Source organism: Lathyrus oleraceus, chromosome 4, assembly GCF_024323335.1.
Source record: "Lathyrus oleraceus cultivar Zhongwan6 chromosome 4, CAAS_Psat_ZW6_1.0, whole genome shotgun sequence".
Taxonomy (NCBI): Eukaryota; Viridiplantae; Streptophyta; class Magnoliopsida; order Fabales; family Fabaceae; genus Lathyrus; species Lathyrus oleraceus.
In genome coordinates, this window is record NC_066582.1 from 377,974,151 (window position 1) to 377,984,676 (window position 10,526).

A 10,526-nucleotide genomic window follows, 5' to 3' on the forward strand; every position below is an offset into this window, starting at 1 on the left:
TGATTCTTCAATTAAACAGTAAATTAAATCAAGGAAATAAAAAAACTCGAATATAACGTAAGGTTAAATCCGGTATAAAGTTGCCCAGTAGTTTCCGGTGTAGAAACTACTACGCGAAAAATATCTAAAAGCTAAGAACGGGGAAAATAAATTGCAAGGGAAAAAAGAAAACAAAGCTTGCAAAATAAAATAAATAAAATGGACGATGCTGGAAAGGAAGAAAAATAAGCAAAGGCGTGAAAAAATAAATTTGGCAGAGCTTCCGCAAAACTGAGCGTGCAAAAAACTGTGTAACTTTTGGTTTGTGAGACGGCTATTTATAATAGCCTTGGTAGCAGCATTCCGTTTCTCTCCTTCTTCAGCGTGGCTATATCCACGGCGTGCATATAGGAGACCAATTCCTTAACGTTATTCTTCAAGTCCTTCTGAGGGCGATACTTGCGCCACAAAGGTAGTGGGGTTGCGTGACGCTCGTCACGCTATGTGTGACGTCCGTCACAAGGCTCCTTCGCGTGACGCTCGTCACGCGTCCTGTGACGTCCGTCACAGGCACAGCATTGGTGACTTGTGCGCTTTGGGCTGGGCTTTGGCCTTTGGTTCCTTTTCTCTCCTTTTTGTTGCTTTTTACACCTCCTTTTCTTCCCTTTTTCACTTTTGCTTCAAAATGGGTACCTGATATAAATAGAAGAGAAATACTGCATAATATCTGATAAAATGGGATAAATTAGTGTAAATGATAAAATAATTTAATTGAATTAAGTCTTAAAAAGCGATATAATTTCGTGTTATCAAACTCCCCCATACTTAAATCTTTGCTTGTCCTCAAGCAAAATTCAGTATAGAACTTGTTAAAAGTTTTAGCCGGATGAAATTTTAAAGCACACATCAATTCGTACTAGGTTGCCAATGGGTTTTTGTTTAGGAGGATTTGAGTTAAATCTTGACATCAACAACTACCGTTACAACTTAGATAACCCTACCTTATGCCAATCAGTTCAAGTACCCTATGATAGCTATCCTGGTTCCTTTAGTCTTATTTTGCCCGTTTTCATTCTAGCGAAATCACATTAAGCCCTTTATCCTTTCGCGCACATAGTGGAGTAACCGGTTAGTGTCTATGATCCGCTTTTAGCTAGAAGTTCTGGTACATAAGTCGGATAACTTCATTATTCAGTCCATTGCAAATTGCGGGGGATCGAACCGTAGTCCGCCCTACCAAGTTCAGTACCAGATTCCTACTGAACCAATTCATAATGGATCTTTCGTATTGTGCTTTTGCATGATTTGCAACCTTTAGATTAAATGATCCGGTAAGGGTCACCTAATTTAATTATCTTAGGTTACTTTGGGGATCATTCACTTATATTCATCGGCTCTCCACGTAGTTTGCTATTAAGATGGTGCTGACTTCTGTATAAACTACTTGGGGTTGCCATAGAACTAAAAGTTCGAGGAATCGGTATGATAGGTACTTATCCTGATCTAACATATTGAGGTTCTCAGAGCGTTGTTATGGTAATGATTTTGTTTTGATTTCACTCAAATTTTATAAAGTAGGCGACCTTTATACTTATTGGGTGTGTTAAAATTTTTGTTATGGCTCAAGAAAGTTGAGGGAAATAGATAATAGAAACTTTTTCACATTCAGGACTTAACTTAAAAAAAATTTTGTTTTTATAAGGAAATAACAATGAAAAGGGAGAGTACAAACTTGAAACAAAGATGGGAATGGAAAGAATAATTTCCCCCCCCCATACTTGAACTAAACATAGTCCTCGATGTTTGAAGGGAAAGAAATACAAAATGGAAAGGAAAAAGAAAAAATACAACTAAGGCTGCCTTCCACCTCTGGTTCTTGGTCCTGGTGATCTTTGACGTATGTCTAAGCTGTCGAATCTGCTAAACAACTCAGTAAACCGCTGGTCGGTTATGGCATTCCGAGCATCCTGTTGCTGTTGCATTTGACGCATCATCTGCATCATCTCTGTATTCTGTGCCTGCATTCCATCGATAGCATCCATAATGTCATCGTTGGTCGCAGGCCTTCGTCGTCGACGACGTTGGGAGGATGGGCCGGCTGCATTACTGGAAGGGTTGAGCGGGACTGACGGTTGTGTTGGCGGATGATCGCCTTGTTCCATTTCTTCAAACTCATCTGTTTGTTGGTTTGTTTGTGAAGGCTCGGTGGTTTCAGGAGCGCTAAGATCGTAGAGGTGGCGGTTCGGGTTTGTGACATCGGTTAGGGTGGTATTGGGTAGCACAACACTTGGGACTGCTTGGTTGTTCACCATCAGATAATAGCCTCCGCCTACTCTGTTTTTAATCAGGCGGCTGGAGCGACAATAGCCGATATCCATAGACAGGGGTGGAAGGGATTCTAAAGTTTGGAGTTTATCCCCTAGGTTCAGGCCAAGTGCTATGGAGGTTATTAATCCGCCAATTATGAATGGTTGCCGGCCTCTAGCACATAAGGTGCGGATATGATGAAGGAGAAAAGAGGCGGCGTTTACCGTAGTATCCGATTCGAAAACGCACTGGAGGAAAAAGAGTTCTTTTGAGTTGACCTTACTGTTGTTTGGTCTTCCAAAGAGTGTGTTTTGCAGGATACGGAGAAAATAACGGATGGTGGGGTTATGGATGTGGGAGAGAAGGAGTTCTTCCCAGTTGTTGGTATTTATACCGGAAATTTTCTTAAAAAGGTCGAAAACTAGAACTGTGTTCCAGTTTGAGGTTGGGGGAATTCTGGCATGGAGCAGACCTTCTGTGGGAAATTGTAGCATGGCACTCAATTGGCGTTGGGTTAGAGAGTACTCGGTGTTAAACATACGGAAGGTTGCTGTACCGGTTAGGAATTCACCTTCACCGGCGGGAGTGGTGTAGTCGTAAGAGCTTAGGAATTCTAAGGTTAGGGAAGGATAGGTGGGTTGGTTATGGGTGCAAAGGAAGGTTAAATCGGCTCTACGGAGCATCCACTCGATACCGTGGAGTAAGCCCAATTGTTGTAAACAAGTTAAATCGGGGTACCTGGTGGGAGCGACGCCTCGCTGTTGGAAGCGCTCGAATTGCTCTTGCTGATAGTTGTCATCTCCGGATCGGAAGATGATATTTCCGAAGTTTTGACTTCCCGCCATTGTGATGGATTTTTGAATGAGTGATTTGGAAAGGAAAAGAAGTGTATATTTGATATGAGAGAGTTGTTTGTGGTGAAAGAAGGAAGTTTGGAGGGTATTTATAGGTAAAATGTGGGAGGTGAAAAGAAAGAGTGGTTGAAAAGTAATTAATTGTGGTAAATGAAAAATGAATGGGGAATGTAAAAAGGTGGGGGGTGTAACGTTCGTCTCCAACGGCTCCCTAACGTTCACATATCTGAGAGGCGTTACGCTCGTCACAAGGCTGTGACGCTCGTAACAGGCACTAAGTGTGCCGCCCGTCACGGGTGGTGTGACGCTCGTCACACTTCCTTTTGGAAAGGCTTAGTAGCGCTTCACAGAATCACTTGGTAGCGTAATTGAATATTTTATTCTGCTTATGAACGTTTTAGTCTGTAGCTTAATTTAGTATGCATGCTTACTTGCTTTGTATAATAATAATAATTGCTTTGTATAATAATAATAATAAGTAATAACAGTAGAGCATAATAGGCATTGCAAAATAAATTAACTAAACAGCTTCAATAAAAAGGATCATAATGTATTACAGGAAGGGAAAATAATAAAATGAAATAGAAATAAACATGAATTCAAATAACATTAATGAAAAAATCTAGCCTAAAACTAAATAACTTAGAATGAAGAAATAACTAAATTCCATCTATCTTCGGATCTCTGGCCGGAGGAGTAAAAGAGTTAACATGATGCCGTAACATACGTAACTGACTTGCCGTGCTGCTCATGTGTTCTAGGACTGCAAGTCTCAAGCTGTGGAAATCTTCCCTGAGGGCGTTTTGTTCTGACATCAAGGCTTCAATGACGGTTTTAATATCTGTTCCTGGCATATGATGTCGGAGATCAGGCATGGCTGATTCTTCGGTCAGGACAGGCTGAGGAGGAGGATCAATATCATGGTAGCCGGATGGAGTCTGAGGGTCAGATTCAGCAAGAGAGGTATGGTCAATATAGTGCTCATAGTCATCACAAATCTCATAATCCTGGATGGATTCAGTGGATCCAGCAGGAGTTGGGGTTTCATTCAGGTTATAGAGCCAGTTCCTTTGGTTATGAACACTAGTCCTAGGATCGGGCAGGGTGAATAGGCAGAGAACCTGGTTATCAATAACAAGCTCAAACTCATCAGACCCTATGTTTGCTATAAACATAGTGTTGAAGAGGAAAGGTATACTCATAGTGGTAATGCCACAAAAAGGGTTCAGGTCAAGCATAGGCTGACGTAGTCCAATAGCATTACCTATCATAGTTATCAGGCCGCCTATTCTAATGGGTGCTCTCTCATCCTGGATAAGGTGGTCCAAATTAGCTAACATAAAAGTAGCACCGTTTACTGGACGGTTCTGGGAAGCACAAAATATGATGAAGAGTTCATCACGTGAAACTGAAGTACTATTTGGCTTCTTCCCAAATAAAGTGTGGGTCAGGATCTTATGGAAATAGCGAAAAGCCGGGTTATGTATGTTTCCAGAGAGAAACTCATGTTCTTCGGGCTCATCATTTCCAGTCAGCTTACCCCAAAAGTGTTCAAGCTCTCTATATTCAAGAAGTTCTTCCTGGCTTATAGTGAATGTATCAAAGGAGGTAGGAAAACCCAAAAGGTTGGTGAAGTCTCTAGTATTAAATTGGTACTCCATATTGAACATTCTGAACTGGATAAAACCTCTGGTAATTCCTTTTCCATGGCTAGGTAGATAGATTAATGAACTAAGGAATTCTAGTGTGAGCCTCCGGTAGGTGGTGAAAGGTCTCAGGATAGGGGAGGTCTCCCATCCTATCTGATTCAGCAAAAACAGGACACTCTGTCTCAGTCCAAGGGCAGTCATAGCCCAATCATCAGCATATAAACTAGGTAGCATCTCCCTAGTGGCTAGTTCTTCAAACCTTCGTTTCTGAGCCATTCCTCTGAACTTGATACCCATACGGTCAGAATGTCCCATCTGGTTAGTGTTAACTAGAGAAAAGAAAACATGAGTTTAAGTCAGGATTTGGCCAAATGCCGAAAGAAGAATAGAATTATTATTATAATATATAGATATATTTTTTTTCTTTTTGAATAAATCAATAATGAATACTAAATAGAAATTAAAAGAATAATTAAGAGAAAAATAGAGAAATGATAATAATAATAAAATAATAAAATAACAGATTAATTTGTGGGTTGTCTCCCACTAAGCGCTTTGTTTAAATGTCGCAAGCTCGACAAAGAAACTGTTAAATATAGTCTATGAGTCCTGGGGGCGTTTCGTCTAAGTGTAGAATTTGCGAATCCTCGTTGGTTTCCGCATAGTGATAATGTTTCAGACGTTGCCCGTTTACGGTGAACGGTTCTGTAGATTGTCCTTTAATTTCTACCGCTCCACTGGGAAAGATTTTAGTGATATGGAAAGGTCCTGACCATCTGGATCGTAGTTTTCCCGGGAATAATTTTAGTCTGGAGTTAAATAAGAGTACTGCGTCGCCTTGCTTGAAGATTTTCCTTGATATACGCTTATCATGCCATTGTTTTGTTCTTTCTTTATAGATTTTGGCATTTTCATAGGCGTCTCTTCTGAGTTCCTCTAGTTCGTTTATGTCAAGGATTCTCTTTTCACCGGCGGTTTTATAATTCAAATTTAAATTTCTAATAGCCCAATAGGCTTTGTGTTCTAATTCTACCGGGAGGTGACAGGATTTTCCATAAATGAGCTTAAATGGGGTCGTCCCTATGGGAGTTTTATAAGCAGTTCGGTATGCCCATAAAGCTTCTGGTAATTTCAATGACCAATCTTTCCTTGAAGTGGCGACCGTTTTTTCTAATATTTGCTTGATTTCTCTGTTAGATACTTCCACTTGTCCACTGGTTTGAGGGTGGTAAGGTGTTGCTATCCTATGTCTCACTCCATATTTAAGTAGTAGTTTTTCGAGTATCTTGGATATAAAGTGCGATCCACCATCACTGACTACTATCCTTGGGATGCCAAATCTCGGAAATATTATATTTTTAAAGAGTCTAGTTACTACTCGGGTGTCATTAGTTGGAGAAGCTATAGCTTCGATCCACTTTGATACGTAGTCGACCGCCACGAGTATGTACTTGTTACCGAAGGAGGATGGAAACGGTCCCATGAAGTCTATTCCCCACACGTCAAAAATCTCTACTTCCAAAATACCTTTTTGTGGCATCTCGTCACGTCTAGATATGTTTCCCGTGCGTTGACATCTGTCACACTCCTTAATAGCCGCATGTACGTCCTTCCATATAGTTGGCCAATAAAAGCCAGCTTGTAGGATTTTAGAACAGGTCTTGGATGTACTTGTGTGTCCACCATAAGGCGCGGAGTGACAGTGTTGGATTATATTTTCTACCTCTTCTTCGGGTACACATCGACGGAAAATACCATCGGGACCTCTTTTGAAAAGTAAGGGATCATCCCAGTAATAGTGTTTTATGTCATGGAAGAATCTTTTCTTCTGCTGGTAAGATAAAGTAGGTGGAACTATTCCGGCAGCTAAATAATTGACTAGATCAGCGTACCATGGTATGACAGATATAGCTAAGGTGGTTTCTACTTGCATGTCGGAGTTGTTCTCTTCCAAAGTAGCTATGAGTTTGTCATACGAGAAATCATCATTAATGGATGTTCTTTCTGGTTCAAGGTTCTCAAGTCTAGAGAGGTGGTCTGCTACTACGTTCTCAGTTCCTTTCTTGTCCTTGATTTCTAAGTCGAATTCTTGTAGTAACAAGATCCATCTTAGGAGTCTAGGTTTAGCATCCTTTTTTGTTAGAAGGTACCTGATAGCAGCGTGATCAGTGTAAACTATTATTTTGGCTCCTACCAAGTAAGAACGAAATTTATCTAGCGCAAATACTACTGCTAGGAGTTCTTTCTCGGTTGTGGCATAATTCATCTGTGCCTCATCCAGGGTTCTGCTAGCGTAATATATAACATGAAGCTTTTTATCCTTTCTTTGTCCTAAAACAGCACCTACAGCATAATCACTGGCATCGCACATTATTTCGAATGGTTCATTCCAGTCTGGTGTCTGCATAATGGGTGCGGAGATCAATGCTTGTTTAAGAGTTTGAAATGCTTTTAAACAGTTATCGTCGAATATGAATTCAGCATCTTTCATTAATAGTCCGGTTAAAGGTTTAGTTATCTTAGAGAAGTCTTTGATGAATCGTCGGTAGAAACCGGCGTGTCCTAAAAAGCTTCGTACTTCTCTCACGGTTCTTGGGGGTTGAAGATTTTCGATTACCTCTATTTTGGCTTTGTCTACTTCAATTCCTCTGTTCGAGATGATGTGTCCTAAAACAATTCCTTCTTGTACCATAAAGTGGCACTTTTCTCAATTAAGTACTAAGTTTACTTTTACACATCGTTCAAGAACTCTTTCCAGGTTTTCAAGGCATTCTTCGAAACTTTGTCCGTATACAGAAAAGTCATCCATGAATACTTCCATGATGTTTTCGAGAAAGTCGGCGAAAATTGCCATCATGCATCTTTGAAAAGTTGCAGGGGCATTACACAGACCAAACGGCATTCGTCTATACGCGAAGGTACCAAAAGGGCATGTGAATGTTGTCTTTTCTTGGTCATCAGGGTGAATTGGTATTTGAAAGAAGCCTGAATAACCGTCCAAATAACAGAAATGTGAATGTTTAGCTAGTCGTTCTAACATTTGGTCAATGAATGGTAAAGGGAAATGATCTTTTCGGGTTGCTTTGTTTAGTTTCCTATAATCAATGCACATTCTCCATCCCGATTCGATTCGTTTAGTTATAGTTTCTCCTTTTTCGTTTTCAATAACGGTTATGCCTCCTTTCTTTGGTACAACGTGTACGGGACTGACCCATTTGCTATCAGATATAGGATATATAATACCTGCTTCTAATAACTTGGTTATTTCTTTCTTTACTACCTCACTTAGGATCGGATTTAGTCTTCTCTGGTGTTCCCTAGAGGTTTTACCGTCTTCTTCTAACATGATGCGATGCATACAAATAGAAGGGCTTATTCCTTTAAGATCGGTTATGTGGTATCCTAGTGCGGTTGGATATTTTCTTAAGATATGTAGGAGTTTTTCTGTTTCGAGTCTTCCTAGATCTGCATTGACTATCACAGGTCGTTCAAGTTCTAAGTCTAGGAATTCATATCTCAGATTTTTGGGAAGTGTTTTCAAATCAGGGGTTGGTTTGTTAAGACACTGCGTAGGATCTGGTGTTATTGCTAAGCATTGTTTAGATTTGTCTTCTAAAAGATAGTCTGATGATTTGTCTTCTCCTGACTCTGCTTCTTTTATGCATTCATCGATGATATCCATGAAGTAACATGTATCTTCTATTGCAGGTGCTTTCAAGAATTTGGAAAGAATGAATTCAATTTTCTCTTCACCTACTTCGAAGGTGAGTCTTCCTCGTTTTACGTCTATGATTGCACCGGCAGTTGCTAAGAATGGTCTTCCTAGTATAATAGGTGTAGTATCATCTTCTCTAATATCCATAATTGTGAAGTCAGTGGGAATGTAAAACTGACCTATGCGTACGGGAACGTTCTCAAGGATTCCTACAGGATATTTGATGGAACGATCTGCTAGTTGTACAGACATCTTGGTCGGTCTTAATTCTCCCATTTCCAGTCTCTTACATATGGATAAAGGCATAACGCTAATTCCGGCTCCTAAATCGCATAAGGCTTTGTCGATGACAAATTTTCCTATGTGACAGGGTATAGAGAAGCTACCTGGATCCTTGAGTTTAGGGGGCATGTTTTGGATTATAGCGCTACATTCGGCAGGGAGTGTAACGGTTTCACTATCCTCAAGTTTCCTTTTATTAGAAAGAATTTCTTTTAAGAATTTAGCATATGAGGGCATCTGCGTAATAGCTTCGGTAAATGGAATTGTAACGTTTAATTGCTTAAGGAGATCAACAAATTTTCTAAATTGACCTACATCTTTGGTTTTAACAAGCCTTTGAGGGTAAGGTATAGGTGGTTTGTAAGGTGGTGGAGGTACATAAGGTTCCTTCTTTTCTAGGGTATCCTTATTACTCTCTTCCTTTTCCTTAGGTTCACTTTCCTCAGTAGATTTCTTAGGGCTTTGGTTTTCTATCCTTGGATCAGACGGTCCTTCCACTTCCGTTCCACTTCTTAATATAATTGCATGAGCTTGGCTTCTCGGATTAGGTTGGGGCTGTCCAGGGAATGTACCAGTTGGTGCAGCAGTAGGTGCTTGTTGTTGAGCTACTTGAGATATTTGGGTTTCTAACATTTTGTTATGGGTAGCCAAGGCATCTACTTTGCTTGCTAGTTGTTTAAGTTGTTCGCCAGTGTGTATGTTCTGGTTTAAGAAATCTTTATTGGTTTGTTGTTGGGAAGCTATAAAGTTTTCCATCATGATTTCCAAGTTGGATTTTCTAGGGGTATTATTGTTAGGATTTGGTTTCTGGTACCCCGGAGGTATAGATGGGGTTTGATTCGGAGACTGTCCAGGTGCGTATAAAGCATTATTACTCTTATATGAAAAGTTTGGATGATTCTTCCAATTTGGGTTATAGGTATTCGAATAGGGGCTTCCTTGAGCATAGTTTACTTGCTCTGTTTGGATTCCAGTCAAGAGTTGACATTCCGCAGGAGTGTGGCCTTGGATTCCACAGACCTCGCAATTCTGAGCTATAGCAACCACGGCGGTTGGTGGTGATACATTTAAACTTTCAATCTTCTGGACCAAAGCATCCACTTTTGCATTGACGTGATCAAGGTTACTTATCTCGTACATGCCAGTTTTCGGTTGAGGTTTTTCCACTGTTGTTCGTTCGGTTCCCCACTGATAGTGGTTTTGGGCCATGCTCTCGATAAGCTGGTAAGCATCAGCATAAGGTTTGTTCATTAATGCACCACCTGCAGCGGCGTCTATTGTTAACCTTGTATTGTATAAGAGACCATTATAAAATGTGTGAATTACTAACCAGTCTTCCAAACCATGGTGTGGGCAAAGTCTCATCATGTCTTTGTATCTTTCCCATGCTTCGAAAAGAGACTCGTTGTCTTTCTGTTTAAATCCGTTTATCTGGGCTCTTAACATAGCTGTTTTGCTTGGCGGAAAATATCGGGCAAGGAAAACTTTCTTCAACTCGTTCCATGTGGTGACTGAGTTGGAAGGTAGAGATTGAAGCCATCTTCTAGCGCTATCTCTTAATGAGAAAGGAAAAAGACGAAGTCGAATTGCCTCTGAAGTGACACCATTAGCTTTAACAGTATCAGCATATTGAACAAATACGGATAAATGAAGGTTTGGATCTTCGGTAAGATTTCCAGAGAATTGGTTCTGTTGCACAGCCTGCAGCAGTGAAGGTTTAAGTTCAAAGTTGTTTGCTTC

General features: G+C 40.3%; 1 pseudogene; it reads left to right on the top strand.

Moving 5' to 3' along the window:
• Positions 1-10,125: 10,125 nt before the first annotated feature.
• LOC127077254 (uncharacterized) lies at positions 10,126-10,225 on the top strand (annotated as a pseudogene).
• Positions 10,226-10,526: the final 301 nt, after the last annotated feature.